Genomic DNA, 17,701 nt, shown 5'->3' with positions numbered 1-17,701 from the left:
TTATTGGAAAATTTTTTATTATTCCATTTTACCTTTATTTGATGTTATTTATACCTCTTAAATTTTTTTTCTAAGTTGTGGCCCTACCTAGGGTCCGCATATAATTTTTAAGTAATCATTTGCATTTAAAAACAACCTGAGTGTTCGCTCAATAGTACACCATTGACATATTGTGTAAGGAACTTATTATAGCATATCCTCAATTCCTCTCTACCATTCTTTGTGCTATTGCTGTCATCTATTTTACTTTTACATACCTATCAATAAAGACTATATTGTTACTATTTTCTTTAAACATAAAAAGTAACTACAATAAGAAAATAATAAATTTGATCTTAATTCTATATTTTCTATGTATATGCTCTTCATTTCTTTGTGTAGATTCAAGTTTCTGACCTATGTTATATTCTCTCAGTGAAGATCTTCTCAGCTTTGTTGTGGAGTTGAACTGCTGCAATCCTCCTCTGTCTGCAGCCCCAGGGGCTTCCAACTCTTGTTTTGTCTCCACACTGGGCCTTCAGCAATTCATCAAAAATTTCTAACTGAATCTTCTTATTGGCTTATATGGCATCTAATTGTATCTACATCTCTCCGGGTAAGCAAAAATTTGGGTCCTGTTTCTCCCCACAGACAAATCTTCTCTGAAGATTTCTGGTTAGTTGTTTGCTCTTGTGACCTCAGCTCTCCAATGGAAAAGTCATTCATATGGCTAGTATTAAAAAGTCAAAAAATAACAGATGCTGGTGAGGTTGTGGAGAAAAAGGAATGCTTATATACGGTTGGTGGGAGAGCAAATTAGTTTAACCACTGTGGAAAACAGTGTAGCAATTACTTAAAGACATAAAGGCAGAAATACCATTTCCAGGAATATAAATCATTCTATTATAAAAAAAACACATGCACATGTATGTCCACTGAAGCACTATTCACAATAGCAAAGACATAAAATCAACATAAATGCCCATCGATGATAGACTGGATAAAGAAAATGTGGTACATATACACCATGAAATACTACGTAGCCATAAAAAGGAACGAGATCATGTCCTTTGCAGGAACATGCATGGAGCTAGAGACCATTATCCTTAGCAGACTAATGCAGGAACAGAAAACCAAATGCCACATGTTCTTACTTATAAGTGGGAGCTAAATGAAGAACGCATGGACACAGGGAGGGGAACAGCACACAGGGTGGGTGGCCTATCAGAGGGTGGGAGGAGAGAGAAGATGAGGAAAAATAACTAATGGGTACTAGGATTAGTACTTGGGTGATGAAATAATCTGTACAACAAATCCCCATGACACATACTTACCTATGTAACAAACCTGCACATATACCCCTGAACTTAAAATAAAAGTTAAAAATAAATAATAAATAATAAAATAAAATAAATTATTCATTTGTTATTGTCCACCATTTTTCTTGTTGTAAGAGTGTGTGTGACACTCTTTCCAGCCCTCTATAACTCCATACTGAATCTGGAAATCCAATGAATCCAGTTTTTGTTTTGTTTTGTTTTGAGACAGAGTCTTGCTCTGTCACCCAGGCTGGAGTGCAGTGGCTTGATCTCGGCTCATTGCAACCTCCACCCACCGGGTTCAAATTCTCCTGCCTCAGCCTCCCAAGTAGCTGGGATTACAGACGCCTGCCACCGCGCCTGGCTAATTTTTGGACTTTTAGTAGAGACGGGGTGTCATTGTGTTAACCAGGATAGTCTTGATTTCCTGATCTTGTGATCTACCTGCGTCAGCCTCCCAGAGTCTTGGGATTACAGGCGTGAGCCACTGCACCTGGCCAAATCTTTTTTAAAATTTCTTTGTTTCAGGTTTATTTTCCCCAAATATCCTCAAGCTTTAAAATACTGTCTTGCCTTTCATTATTGTTTATATTTTTTCCTTTATCTGTAAAATAAGCTTAAACTATCTTTTTTAATGGTGGCTTTCAGAGTTTTCTATTTCCTCTCTTTTTTTTTTAAGATGGAGTCTCGCTGTCTCACCCAGACTGGAATGCAGTGGCGTGATCTCGGCTCACTGCAACCTCCGCCTCCCAGGTTCAAATGATTCTCCTGCCTCAGCCTCCTGAGTAGCTAGGATTACAGGTGCCCACCATCACACCTGACTAATTTTTGTATTTTTAGTAGAGACAGGGTTTCACCATGTTGGCCAGGCTGGTCTTGATCTCCTGACTTCAAGTGATCCGTCTGCCTCGACCTCCCAAAGTGCTGGGATTACAGGCGTGAGCCACCGCTCCCAGCCTCCTCTCACTCTTCAGCACTACTTCTACCTGTGTTAATTCTTGCCCATCTCTGTGTCACGGTGGTTCCTCATGTGGTTTTGATGGTGCTTGCATGTGTTGTTTTGATTATGTAATTTTGAATTTTGATTTATTGTCAGTAAGAGCTACGCCTTCTATGGTGATCTATACATCCTGGGTTGTGCACTAAGGGAAGTTTTTTGTTTGCTTCTTCCAGGGTTTCAGGATTCTACTGTCCTGGATCAATCTTTCCGTTTAATTCTCAGGTACCCGTAGGCATTATAACTCACACCTGTACATGGTATAGTGTGAGATTTTGACTTCTTGCAAGTAATTATTTTTCTTTTTAATACAAAGCATCTGTAGACTAGAAGTTTACTTTTCAGTCTGGCTAGCCCTTAGCACTTCCGTACAGTGACTCGGTTCCAACTCCCTCCTTCTTCATCTCCTGTCCTTCCCTGGGCATTAAAACCCCAGTTTTCAGGCCAAGTCTGAAATCCCTGTGGATCCACGTGGCAACAGCTCCTGCACATGGTTGTCAGTCTCATCTTCATTGCTGGAGCCTAGGGATTTCCATCGGCCAAGTACAATGTCAACAAAAAGTGACCTACAATTCTACTGGCTTGTTTCTGGGTGGGGGGTCTCTCCCCTATCCCCTGATCTACTCCCTTTGATGCCAGCTCAGTCTGCTGTGTTGCTGGGAGAGGACTGAGCACAAGTTTTATGTGATTCAAATTCTGTTCATGACCAAAAGGAAAGTGTCTCCCTCTGTTTCTTTAAAAAAGAGAGATTCAGGTCAAGGCCTATTTGAACCCTACCCTCCTTAGTTACTTGAATTAAAAATACAGAATTTAGTGATATTTTCCTTATCTTCTTTCCCACTTTATGAGTTGTAAATACAATGGTTATTGTCTACATGACAGCAAGAAGGCAAGTTGTTTTGATATATATCCAGGGAGTTTATATTATAGCCTTAGTTTATTTGAATGTGACATTTAAGTACTAGCCATGCTTCCTTGAAGTCAATTAGCTTGCTACTTATATTAGGAGGAACGTATGAAAAAATGCTGCTTTCCCAAGATCAGCAGCAGTCCTTCTGAGGTAAAGAGCCCAGACTTCTGCCCTGTCTCTGGGTTTCCTGAAGAAATTACTTACCAGGATTCAGGTGCATGTCCTGCCCCTCCATGAGGTCCTCATTGTGGATGTGGCCAATAGAAGATAAAACGAGGGAGAGACCTAAGAGGTTCTTCAGTTAGTAAGCCTTAAGTTATCTAAAAGAGATAAAAGCTTAAATAAAAGTGTAGGGGATTAAATGTCTTGGTGTTTCACTAATCACTAACATACCGACTATGCTTTTTTTTTTTTTAACTTTAATTACTTTCCTCCAGTAAAGAGTAGACCTCCAACTGAGGAAGCAGCCTGTCTTTCAGCTGTAAACTGTGGTTTGCTACACTTAATTCTATATTACTCTGGCCCTCAAAGCAGTCTCACCCAGAGATGAGCCTGGACACGAGTGTCATAGCCAGCGGTGTGACAAGTAGAAAGGCTGTGTATGAAGACACTCCATCTTATCTGCTAATGTTTTTCTCATCTGTACAATTAAGGTGCTCTATTAAGATTGTTTCAAGGTTAAGAAAGAATTAAAATCATAAATCAAAATTTCAGAGGCATTGCAGGATTGAGATGCTACAATTTTGGAGTTTATAAATTGATAGTGAAGAGAACTGTCAGAAAATGACTTCTGTCCTGAGAGGAAGCAACCCCAGGGAAGTCTTGCCAGACCTCACCTCCACCTGCTCTTCTTTCAGAGACTGCACAAGAAGGGTGTTAGGGACACTGATTTCCAAATCTGTCTCCCTCCCCACAGCACACAGCTGGGCAGGATTCAGGACTCACTGTTTTCTTGATTCTTAGAACCTGTCACTGATGCATGTGTGTTGGCCAAATAAATAATGCTACTGTTTGTCTTACACTTGCCCTTTCTGATCATGAGTTCTAAGTTAGTATCCTGAGTGACTACTGCTTCTCACCTGCCTTACTTTCATCATCTTTCAACTCTCTCCTTTCCCTTCCTCAACACCAATAAGTCCTACATCTGTACACCTGATTCCTGCACTACAACTCAGAGTTTTCAGTCATGACTATTTAAACTCACATTGAAGACTTGTGCCTGGTCGTGTGCTAGAAATGTCTCCTTGGCTCTCGCTGTCATGAATCCTAGAAGGAATAAAAATCTACATAGCTGCAGAAGGCAACATAGCCCCACCTGAAGGAGGTGAGATCCTGGTGTGGGAGAAGCAGGCCCGAGTGACAGGACATCAGTGTCGGTCCTTTAAGATGATGAAGAAGCTGCTTTGCCAGCCCAACATTGCCTCCATTTTAGCTGCCCATTTAAAGTGAAGGAATTCTTAAAGATAATTTCCAGATTATAACTGGAAGAAAAGGGAATTTTCATTTCAAATTTAGAATGATGAACGGAGAAGAAAATCTTTTAAAAAATTCTCTTTATCCATGTAGCTCATTAAAAAAATGTTTTTTTCTGGACCGTTAATGAAACAGTTATAGTGTTTTATTTATTCGCAGTGATGAACAAAGTGAATAAGGCCAGTCTGATTTTACCTGGAAACATTATGAAAAAAAAAAAAAATTCGCCTTCCAGATCAAGGGAGCTCTGCCGATGCTCCCTCAGCGCCTCTGCAGGAGTGCGATCCTCCCAGAGCGCACCTCCTCCCTCTGCACTGGTGCTGCATTGATGCTGCACTGATGCTCATGCGCCACAAGATGGAGCCTTGAAAGCGGGTCATTTCCTAGTGCTTCCTCTCCATTTCCACCTTCCCCCCCTCCGTGAAAAGTCAACATCTGGGTTTGTGAGGGTTTAGGAAGGCAAACACAATAAGGACGAGGTGAGCAGCCACTGAGGGGAGCCACAGGATTGTCCTAAGGAAAGCAGACCTGCTCTTGGCTCTTTCTTGATGAACACTGCTATCAGTGTGAAGGCACAAAAGACACGCTCAGCAGGTGTGCAGGTGACATAAAGCCAGAAGGGATAGTTGGTGCATTTGGATGATACCGTAAAGATTCTAAAATCTTTCAGCAGGATGAAATTGACCAGGTGAGAGTGAGCGGAAGCACCTGCATAGGTGTGTCTTCAATGGAGTAATAAAGAGATTTGGATGGTGAAAGAGGAGACCTGAATCTGTCCCAGACCATACTAACAGTAATCATGGTGCCTGTGATGGTTATTACAATGTCATCTCACACAGCGCTTCTCATGGACAGGGAACTGGCAAACTGCTTGTTGCTTGGCCTAAACAAGATACGGAGCTCTGGTTAGAGTGTCAATGAACATTATGACAAACTTCATCACATTGTTTAGTACAGCCGAATAAGCAAAAAACTTTCCTGAAGGAAGCAGGGCATCAATCTACCTTCTGGCTTGAATTCCTCAACTTGCAGAGGGCCTGCCCTGAGAGTGGTGCTAAATTTTGAAGGCTCCTCTGTGTCCATACTAAGTACTAAGTACTGATTGTGTTAAGTACTTCAAATGCATCTTTGTATTTGTAGAGACATGGTGTACTTAGAGCCTGTGTAGTGGAATGGTTAAGTATGTACATCTGGACCAGACTGCCTCAGTTCCTTCATTTGATGGATGACAATACAGAGAGTTGTCGTAGTGAAGGTCGGAAGTATAGTGCATGTGAAGACATCATGTTTCCTGGTACATGGAGTGTGCTCAGTAAAAGGAAGTGAGTAATAATGTGTTTCTCCTCAATAACTCTTTGAGGAAAGTGCTGTTGATATCTGATTTTATTGATGAGGAACTGATCTGAGTTTCAATGAAGGAAAATAACCTCCTGGGGTCATGCAGTTCTTAAGGGTGAGATCCCAGACTAGAAACCAGGGATTTTCTGACTCTAAATTTCAAACAAATGCTTATCCATTATAGAACACTGCCATTTCCTGATTGAACTGGATCAGTGGTTTTTAAGTTTTTTGACCAAAACTCAATTATGGTCATAATCTATACACACATGTAGTTGTGTATCTAAATCTGAAACATAAGTTTTGCATAATAATACTTGTCTTTCATATGTGCAATGCACTCTGATACTTTCTACTGTATTCAGCTTTTAAACAAAGCTGGGTGTGACTGTCTTAGTCTGCTCAGGTTGATATAATAAACATACCATAGACTGGGGTGGCTTAAACAACAAACATTTATTTCTCACAGCTCCAGAGGTTGGGAAATCCAAGATCAAGGCACCAGAAGATTCAGTGTCTGCTGAGGGTCTGCTTCCTGGTTGAAATATAGCACTTTCTCACTGAGTCCTCCCATGGTCGAAGAGGCAAGGGAGCTCTCTGGGGTCTCTTTCATATGGGCACTAACACCGTTCATGAGGGTTCTACCCTCATGATCCAATTACCTCCCAAAGACCCCATATCTTAATGCCATCATATTGGGGATTACGACCTCAATATATGAATTTGGAAGTTGGGGGACATTTAGTCCATAACAGAGACCTACTTAAATTGATTTCATGGCCCATGAATGAGCTATATAACTCATGACTTGAAAATATGTACCAGCAGTTTCTACAGACTCATTCTAATGTTCTCTAATTTTCCTAAAAAACAAAAATACAAAAAAAAAAAAAAAAAAAAAAAAAAACCTTTCAAACCCAATTCCTTTAGTCCAGAACAGAAGACTCTGACTTGGGAGCAGTACATGTGAAAAAGAAGTAAGGATTTTATCCCAGGTCAATATATGAAAACGCTGCAATTTGGGGACGAAAAGCTCACTGGTAAGGCTCCATCAGATATCCTGCATTTCCTCCTGGGAATCATATTTTAAGAGAAATTAACAACCTAGACTGCATTCAGAGAAGGACAGTGAAGGTGGGGAAGTATCTGAAATTATTTAAGAAACTGAGAATGTTTAATATGTCTTTAAGGAAAAGGGTCTCTAGTTTATATGTGTATATATGTGTGTGTATATGTGTGTGTGTATATATATTATGATCATAGGTCTCTGAGTTAGTAGAATAATTTTTCGGCATTAAATAGGTCTTGGTCCATCTGATATGGTATTTTGTATAAAACTTATTTTTCTTGTGTTTTTAGATTTTGGTGTCTACAGTGAGAGTCCTGTAAAATGATTATGGCTGCACCTCCCTCCTGTGAGAGGCTGTGAAATGCAGGCAGGAAACAGCCCCTCCCGGGTTAAGCGGAGGAGCTCTGAAGCTTGGCGTTGGCAGGATATTTGCCCAGCTTCAAAGGGATTTGAAGGGTGGTGACAGGCTCCAGCCCAGACTGCGCCTCGGAATGCAGACGCTTCTCTGCCTAGAACCTGGCCCGGCCCTGTGGGAAAGCCCCGGTTCTCGGCGGCCCTGAACTGGTAAAAAGCACTTGCCGTGGGTTCCCTCCCTTTCTCCCTCCCTCCCTGACCATGGGAGTCAGGAAAACAGGCAGTGAAAGGCTTCAACAGTTCCTTTCCAGTTTTCCACGGGGCCCCCAAGGAACGCCTGCAGCTGGAATTCCCCAGGAGACAGGGAGCTGTAACAATAGAGGTCTGAACTGTGGTTGGCAGGGAGGGCTTCTTGTTGGAGTGGGTCGCGGCAGATTTGTTGGTAGTTTATTAAATTCAGGAAGGAAAGGGGAGAGAGAAGTTGAGTGTGACTAAAAGCTTACTTGGTTGGGAGACCTGGGAGCAAAACAGGGCCACCAAAACAAAGTGGAAAAATTGCAGTTGCATAAGTTGTGGGGAGAAAGGATAAATACTTTTGATAGTGCTGTGTTTGTGGCTTTGTGTTGGGGCTGTGTCTGGGAAGCTTCGAAATGAAGCTGGAGTAGTTAAAATATATTAATCTTGCTGCTCAACCTTCTGCTACCCAATGTTAAATCCAGACACTTGGGCAACCTTTGATCATATTTGAGAGTGAAGTGGCTCTTAGAGATACTGAAACTTCACTGTAGTCCCAGATAGCATGTTAATTCATTCACTATCTGTTGGCACCTCATACTGAGGTTAAAACTCTTAGAACAGAATTATCTATTTATTTTTGGTGGTTCTTTCAAATTCTTTCAGTAGACAAACAGGTTAGTGAGTTTTGTTTTTTTAAGCACCTAACACAGTATCTGGCACATAGTATATATACCTACTATACAAATATATATATAATATATTATATATAATTTATATAATTATATATTAAATATATGCAATATATAAAATATATTATATATAATTTATATATAATATAATTATATATGTTAAATATATATAATATTATTACAATATATAATATAATTTTTTTTGAGATGGAGTCTCACTCTGTTGCCCAGGCTGGAGTGCAGTGGTGTGATCTTGGCTCACTGCAACCTCCATTTCCTGGGTAGCAATTCTCTTGCCTCAGCCTCCCGAGTAGCTGGTGTTACAGGTGCGTGCCACTATGCCCGGCTAATTTTGTATATTTTAGTAGAGATGGAGTTTCACCATGTCGGCCAGGCTGGTCTCAAGCTCCTGACCTGAAGGGTACACAAAATTACTGAGTGAAAGAAAATGCTAGATGCGGGAAAACCCATCCAACCCAGCTCCTTACTTTGCAGATAAGTTAACCATAGCCAAGGGAGGTGAAAAGACTTCCAGCTGGAATGGGATCAGACTCAGATTTCTGGATGGTCAGCCATAGATTTTCCCACTGCACTATCCTGCCCTCTGCTGCTTGACTTGTCAAGAAACAGTAGGCATTTCAAAAGGCAGGGTTCTTCGAGAAATAATTTCTTGTTCTCTATAGTTGACGTTCTAAGATCATGTTTGAAGGAAATTTACTTTTTGTGTGTTCACTTAACAAAGAAGATATTTTCTGCATTGAGGAGAAAACCAAACAGATTGCACTTCTGCTTTAAACATTAAAACCAAGAGATCACAATTTGATAGCCTAAAACCAAATATCTTGATTTAAAAAAGGATTTGAACAGACATTTCTTAAAGAAGACATGCAGATGGCCAACAGGTACATTGTAAGATGCTCAACATCACTGATCCTCAAAGAAATGCAAATCAAAACCACAATGAGATTCACACCTGCTGGGATGGCTATTTAAAAAAATACAGAAGACAGCAAGTGTTGGTGGAGATGTGGGGAAACTGGAATCCTTGTATATTGTTGGTGGGAATGTGAAATGGTGCAGTAGCTATGGAGAACAGTGCAGAGATTTCTCAAGGGATTCAAAATACAAAACATCTCATGTATCCTATAAATATATACACCTCTGTACCCACAAAATTAAAATTAAAACAGATCTAGCAAGCGTAAAACACAGCATATATCCAAAGGAATTGAAATTAGGGTCTTGAAGAGATATCTGTACTCCCATGTTCATAGCAGCATTATTCACAATAGCCAGGCAGTGAAAACAACCTAAGTGTCCACAAATGGATGAATGGATAAAGAAAATGGGATCTATCTATCTATCTATCTATCTATCTATCTATCTGTAAAATACATGACTACTATTCAGCCTTTAAAAAGAAGGAAATCATGCTCTTGCCATAACATGGATGAACCTGAAGGACATTACGTTAAGTGAAATAAACCGGACACAGAGGGCAAAATACTGCATGATTCCACTTATGTGAGGGCTTCTAAAGTAGTCAAACTCATAGAAGCTGAGAGCAGAATGGTGATTGCCAGGTGATGACGGGAAGGGGAATGGGGAGATGTTCAAAATGTATCAAGTTTCAGTTATGCAACATGAATATGTTCTAGAGATCTGCTGTGTGACACAGTAGCTATAGTTAACAATATGGAATTTTGTACTCTCAAATTTATTAAGACGGTAGATCTCATGTTAAGTATTCTTACGACGAAAACAAACAAAACAACAAAGACACACAGGAGACTTTGGGAGGTGTTGGGTATTCTATCACCTTGATTGTGGTAATAGTTTATTGGTGTATGCATATGACATCATCAAATTGTAACTATTTACGGTTCCTTATACAGCAGGTCCTCTAATAATGTTTCATTATAATGTTGATGAGGATAAAATAATGTATTCCCAGCCAGGGCCACTGTCTGTGTGGAATTTACATGTTGCCCCTATTATCTGCGGGGGTTTTCTCTGGGTCCTCCGGTTTCCTCTCACAACCCAAGGCTGTGCACATTAGGTGAACTGGCATGTCTACATGGTCCCAGTGCATAAGTGAGGGTGTGTGAGTGTGCCCTGCCATGGGATGGTATCCTGTACGAGGGTGGGTCCTGCCTTGTGCCCTGAGCTGCTGGATATGCTCAGCCACCTGCGTCTCTGAAATGGAACAAGCGGGTTGGAAAATGAATGAATAAATGAATGAGTTACGAGTTGGAAAATGAATGAATGAATAAAAGTTGATTGTAAAAAAAAATTGTAAAATCTGCGATAATCATATAAATGCACGACAATAAACAATGAAGTGTTTTGGGAGCCTGTCATATTTGTAATGGTTTTCAAACTGTGAGGTGGGAGGAGATGCTCCTGACAATTTTCGCTCTACAAACATTTATTCCTTGATTTAACCCACCACAATTACGACCGTTGTGACTTGCTGATTTATCAAAAATTGGATAAATGTTTTACTTGTTTTTATTAATCTTTCTCAAGTGTATATATATTTCACATTTATTTCAGTGGCTAATATTAGGAGTGTTGTAGTCTTTATTTAGAAGTTTGGTGATGCTTTTGTAACCAAAAATATGCTGCAGGAACTTGACTCTTGTTTATATCCATCAACTTATGGGGAAATGGGTTTTGTTATATGTTGTCTTGCTTAAAGTTGCAGTTTCCAAGAAATTATCAACAATATTAAGTGAGGACTTACTATATATCCATTATGCCTCAATAAAACTGTTTTTTTTAAATATGAGATCTTTACCCAGCGTCCTGGTGACCAAAATTAAGGCCATGAGGACATTGAGTGATTTGATACATATATCACCCTCCCGGGCCCCTGTCTCCCTGGGCTGCCTACACTGCACTGTGCCGGGTTGCACTTGGCCTAAAGAAGTGTTTATGCGGTTGTTGAAAGAATGAATAAAAAGTAGAGAGAATATATGCTTACTGATGGTTGTCACTGTACAAAAGATAACTGGCTTGTGAATTCTTGGAAGTCATTTTTTGTTTTGTTTCTTTGTTTCAGGTTCATATCCTAAAGAGAGCAGGCACTGAGCAAACGTTTGTTGAATTGAACCAATCTGCTTGTTACGGGGATGTGACCTCTACTTTATGGTGTCGAACTAAACAAACACATACTTCTCCAGACAAATACTGAAACCGGTGAACTTCAAAATAAGGTAAAAAGCTCCTATGTTTCCATGCCGCATGATATGCCACAAAAAATCGAATGATAAGAACAAGAACAAAGTAGGTTGTTTTGTTTGCTATTTAACTTGTGTGCAGGTCTTCACAGAATGAGAGGCATAGCAACACTCATGACCCCAGGCTAGTTCTGTTCTTTGCCAGTGTGTGGTTTGGGAGTTCTGTGAAGTGTTTGCAGTCACTACGAATAATCCAGGTGACATGACAAACATTGCCATTCCCTTGGTCCAGAACAAATAGAGGAGGGTTCACTCGTAAAGCAGCATCTGAGCAACAGGCTCACCAGACATCAGCCTCTTCACTCCGACTCTTCCAAACTCCAGCTGTCTTCATTAAGATATTCTGGAAGCAACTGAAGAGTTTCTACAAACGTTTAGGAAATTACAGGTAAAATATATGTTTCCTTTTCTCCTTGCCTTTTTTATACGGAATGATAATGAAAATCTAAGTTTTTATAATTAGGCTTTGCTTTTTAAAAGGGAGGAGATCTTTAACTTTCATTTAAATGTGGAAAATTGCTTAATGGTATGGAAAATATGCCACAGATGGTAAAGCAAGCAGGGAAGGCCTGCACTAGATAACTCTGTGTCTTGGTTGCTGTGGGGAAGGTGAGTGAACCATTTTTCCTGTGAGGCATTTTTGCAAATATTTGTAAGGTATTGTAGCTTTGAGAAGGAGTTTGGACAAATGTCCTCATGGCCCGTACATGTGGGCCATGTAGAGGACTCGTGATTTGATCTTTAAGGCCTGGGGAAGCCCCTGGAGGGTGATAAACAGAAGAATAATATGATCCGTCTTAGGTTTTCCAGAGGAGAGTGGGTTACGTTAGGGCAGGACTGGCTGGAGGCACAAAGACCCGTTAGGAAGCTGTGGAGACAATCTGATAAACAATGACTATGAGAGACTGAGAAGGGACACAGCAAAGAATGTAAAAAGAGTATGGAGAAGATGAGATGGAGTGGGGACATATTTAGGGACTCAGTCCCCAGCTGGGAGAAGGAGAAGTTTAATATGACTCGGTGGTTTCTAACTTGGATGATATTAATTTTTCGTATTGTTGAGACTACAATTTTTCTTGTTGAATTAGTAACTGTTAAGCCACAAACATATTTGCAGCCGGCAGAATGTAGCTCTAGAGGAGAAGCTTCAGGGGATCATGGCAAGAGCTTGGACTGTGGAGGGGCGCGGGCTGGGTCTGTGTTTGAACCCAGCTCCTCCAGGGGGTGTGACTGCAGCCAAGTGCCTCGGAGTTCCTCTTGATGTGAGGGTCGGGACCTCCACCCCCCAGGATTTTTGGGGACGGGGAAGTTGGGTGAGATATTCTAAGTGAACACATTCTGAATGTGAGCTATCGCTTTTTTCTCAGCAGGTCAAGTGGAAGTTTGTTTTCATTTCAGTTAAGGTTCGAGCTGCTCTGACTGCTGTGCAGCGATTCACACGCCCGCTGCTAGAAAGCTGGGGCTGGAAGGAGCATCCGGGTCCGCCGGTCCTCCTTCCTCATGTATGGATGTGGACGCGGAGGCAGGCCCTAGGTCTTAGTGTAGGTGCCCATGGGGCAGGTGAGAAGCCCCCGGTAACTCGCTCAGCGCTGCGTCCACTCTTCCACACTCTCCAACACAACGTCACTGGTTTATAAGTGAGAAGCAGGTCACAGGTCCCTAAGGTTTCTGCGAGGGAGGCAGCGTGGCACAGTGGTTCAGAACACCTGCTGCACGGGTTCACCCTGTGCAGCCTCTCTCACCTAAATTTCTGTTTCTATGTCTGCAGGTTGGGAATAATGCTCTGGCTGTGTAAGGCCACCACAGTCAGTGCTTAGCACATTGTGAGCACTCAAGGTGGAAACAGATCTTATTTGCTCTAGATCTGACAGGCCAATGTTATCCAAGCAGGAGACCCACATGGCCTGCAGCATATTTAGGGCCATCTCTATGTCAATAGCATCCAATGGCTTTAGGTGGGGCCTGGACTGGAGCCTCCATGTTGGGGGTGCAGGCAGGGGGCTTGCTCTCTCGCTTCCCTCGGCATTGGAGACAGGTGCCACTTTGCAGCCTCAGGGGGTGTGACACAGGATCTGGATGCTAGGGAGACCACAGCCAATGGGGAAAGTCCACACCATGTAAATGGGTGGTGGGATATGTTGGGGAGGGGTCACTGGATGAGCCACCTTGGGAGATCTGGTTCCTCAGAAGGGGATCTGTCAGGTTGACCCTATACACTGAAAAAGCAAATCCATCAAAATCTTCTACTACTAGAGCTTCTTAACTAAATCCCTAGTAAATCTCCTTACTTCATTTGGTAAATTCAAAATTAATGGCATAATACTTTCACAAGAATATACCATGAAATCATTTTCCTTCTTCTTTTTGGCCAGAGTTTATGTGTTTTAAAGGTTAAACTCAGATTCCAAGTAAACAAAGTGATTGTTTAAATTACTTGTCATCGATCCCACAGCAATAGGTGTTTAGTTTCTGTTTATATTTACTTTATTTAGTATCTTAGAACCATTTAATAGCAACATAACAGAGCAAAAACGGCACCCTTAGAAACCTGTAAACACAATCAAGACCTGGGCATTACCATGGTTGAAGGATTCCTTTAGTACAAGGAAATACTAGAGAAGTTTGGCAGGTGTGACTTAACTGGCCAAGTCATAGTGAACATCACAGATGGTCAGCTTATAAAAAAGTGAGTTGTGGCTTTTCAGATGATTAACTGGCAGAGTGTGCAAACTTTTGCCATTGGATTCTTATATTCTAGGTTGACTCATTTAAAGAAGAATTGGAATAATTATCTAACAGAAAAAAGACTAATAACAAGTATTATTGCTGAAACATTCTATGAGTAGACTGCTTTCTATACATGATTGGTGAACATTGTATTTCAATTAATTACATATCCTGATAATATATGAATTAATACTGTGTTCTCATGCATGCAATAACAACACTCAATGGAAATATAGTAAAACAGAAATGAAAATAATTTTGTTTTCCTTGAGAAGGTATTTCAAATTTTATAGTATTTCAGGGATATTAATATAAATGTCACTTATCACAACAAAGTACCGTAGCTACAGAAGGTATATGAAATTGACTGTCAAATGAATGGATTGTCCCCAAACTTGTCTAGAGAAAGGTGAGATCCTGACAGTTAAAATAAAGTAATTTGAAGTGAATCATCCTTTAAAAACTCAGCAGCTTTGCTATTACTCAAAGGATAAAAACTCGGAATTTAAAATTTCATGTCATAGCTATGTTCACATGTGAAACTAGTGAATATGAATATGGGAGTAAAACTTTTCATTAAAAAAGTAAAGACTAATCAAAGATTGCTTTCATTAAATTGCATGACTCACATCTGAAGCTACTTGACATTTCAGGGAATGTATGCCCAAGGCTGTAATAACATTTGGTATATAAACCAGTCTGTAGAATAAGTTAAAAGAAATATTTTAAGTAGGCTGGGTGTGGTGGCTTACACCTGTAATCCCAGCACTTTGGGAAGCTGAGGTGGGTGGATCACCTGAGGTCAGGAGTTCCAGACCAGCCTGGCCAACATGGTGAAACTCTGTCACTACTAAAAATACAAAAATTAGCCTGGTGTAATCCCAGCTACTCGGGAGGCTGAGGCAGGAGAATTGATTGAACCTGGGAGGCAGAGGTTGCAGTAAGCCGACATGGCACCATGGCACTCAAGCCTGGGTGACAAGAGCAAAACTCTGTCTCAAAAAAAAAAAAAAAGAAATATTTTAAGTAATATTAGGGTTGGTGAAGTATTACTATAAGTTTATAATTATCACATAAGATTTCACATTAACTGATCAAAAAACATTTTCTAGCAGGTGCTAGACAGATGACATCTTCCTTCACATGGAAGAGCAAAGCAGTTTTCCAAAGGTCTTTGAAATTCCCCAGGGAGTTCTGTGCAAAGACCACGGAGACAGATAAATGCCTTCTATTTCTATAGACTTTGCCCTGAATGGGTAATGCAGTTACTGGTCAACCAGGCAGGCCATATGGAGTCACCCTTTACTGAGGCCCCTGGTAGGCCCAAGTCCTGCAACACTCAAAGATGTCCCAGTAATGACTGTAGACTCCTATTGTTAAGTTTACATCCTATTATCTGTCCCTTAAGCCTAAATCAGCTCTTCAGAGAGAGAGGAAAACATAATTTGTTTTCCCCCACACCCCAGAGCAGAAGAGTCAGCCCTTGGGGTTGGCTTCCTGACCTCAGACTCCACTCTGGCTGCTGGTGGCTTCCTAAGGAGATCTGAGGTTGGGAACAGGCTGAGAGGGAGGGGGTCCTGGGGCTTCTTGTTCCCTTGACCACACAGGAAATTCCTCAGAGACACACTCACTCTGTTATGGGCTCCTCAAAGAGAGCCTCTCGCAGAAGGAAAGCCTGGCAGTGAGTGGAGGGCAGCGACTCAGGGACCGTCTCATCTTCTTGGCTCAGTTACCTCCCTGGGTGCCCATGTCCATATATGTGATGTAGATAAAATAGCTCGCTTGTAGAGATGCTTGATATTTAAGAGGTCAGCACATTTTGAATGGCTTACAAGTGTCAGCTATTATTACTATTTGTGTGTGTGTGTGTGTGTGTGTGTGTGGTTTTTTTATTTGTTTGTTTTTTTGTGATGGGGTCTTGTTCCTCCCAGGCTGGAATGCAGTGGTGTGATCATAGCTCACTGCAGCCTTGAACTCCTCTTCTCAAGTGATCCTCCTGCTTCAGCCTCCTGCATAGCTGGGATTACAGGTGCAACCCACTGTGCCTGAATAATTTGTTTTTCATTTTTTACTTTTTGTAGAGGTGAGATCTTACTATGTAGCCTAGGCTGGTCTCAAACTGCTGGGCTCAAGTGATTCTCCTGCCTCTGCCTCCCAAAGTGTTGGGATTATAGGCGTGAGCCACCATGCCCAGCCTACTATTTGTTTTTGACAATCAAAATCTTCACACTTTGGCCCTAAAGCTCAAAAAATTTGTCTAACAAATGGAAATAGCAACAAAGGACTAATATGCATTAGCAGAAATGTTGGCTATTTCATTAGAAATGTGAGTAAACTCATCCCAGGAGCTATTTCAAGTTATACTGGTGTGAGAGACCACTGCAGAGCTCTTGCCCAACCCAGATCTCCTCTGGGTGGGACTTGGCAGCCTCCGTCTCTGTCCTGGTATTCATGATCCCAGGATTGTCGGGACTGGTCAGCACAGTTGACAGATGCCATTGCAGTGGTGGTCTTCGGCCTCTGGAGGGCTTTCTTAATGTAAGCTTTTTTTACTAGAAGGCTTTCCCTCTTTGGTCATTGCAGGGTCTGAGGATGCCACTAAAATGAATGTCACCAATTATGGGTGCCTACCAGGTGCAGCTACTGAGCTCATTTCATGCAGGGGGTGGGGTGAGGACTCTGGAGCCGGGGCTTGGGCTGGAAACCTAGATCCAGCACTTCATAGTGCAAATGTGGGCGAGTGACCAAGCTCTGTACAACGAAGTTTCCTCTGGATAAAACACAGAGAGTGGAAGTACTGAGTTCAGAGGATTGTTGTGACAATAAAAGGTGTTCAGTAAGTGTTCGCTGTTGCCACTGTCTCATGGCACCTTCATGATGTCTCGGTGATTTTTTCACTCCCGTTTCACAGATGACAAAAACAGGCTCATAGAAGCGGTGGACTCTGTGACACACACTGAATAAGCAGAGAGGCTGTGCTTTGGGGTTAGAGAAAAACTACAGCTATTTCCACTCTAAACCTTAGAATTCTGTTTTTCCCTAGTTACCAATACATTTTGAGTAAGCCAATTTTATTGGACTCAGAGGCCCGGCTCATCTGATTGATTCCTTGTGGTGGGAGATGTGGATTTCCTACTCCAGTCTCTGAAGATTGAAAGAGCTCAGTGAGAATCCAGCAGAGTTGGCAAGATTGTTGATTTCAGTAACCTGTGGGCACACATCTGCAGGAACGTAGGGGAACCCCAGCTTCTCAGAGAGAAGGTGTGAACAGACAGGAGTGTGTCAGTTGGATGGGATTTACGGGTGGCAGAGACAGAGAATTTCTGTGGGGCATTTGCTTTTAGGGATGTCCTAGAGAGAAGTGTGC

General features: G+C 41.4%; 1 protein-coding gene across 1 annotated transcript in view; it reads left to right on the top strand.

Moving 5' to 3' along the window:
- Positions 1–7,519: 7,519 nt before the first annotated feature.
- LOC108540883 (RP1 axonemal microtubule associated) overlaps positions 7,520–17,701 on the top strand; it is a 62,837-nt gene continuing 52,655 nt past the window's right edge. The window contains 2 exon segments of the mRNA XM_017890144.1: positions 7,520–7,649; positions 11,430–11,583. The gene's annotated coding sequence lies outside the window, so the exon portion shown is untranslated.

This window comes from Rhinopithecus bieti, unplaced genomic scaffold (genome assembly GCF_001698545.2).
Source record: "Rhinopithecus bieti isolate Rb0 unplaced genomic scaffold, ASM169854v2 scaffold_20069, whole genome shotgun sequence".
Classification (NCBI taxonomy): Eukaryota; Metazoa; Chordata; class Mammalia; order Primates; family Cercopithecidae; genus Rhinopithecus; species Rhinopithecus bieti.
Note: the sequence above shows the minus strand (reverse complement) of the source record. Positions and strands in the feature narration are given on the sequence as shown.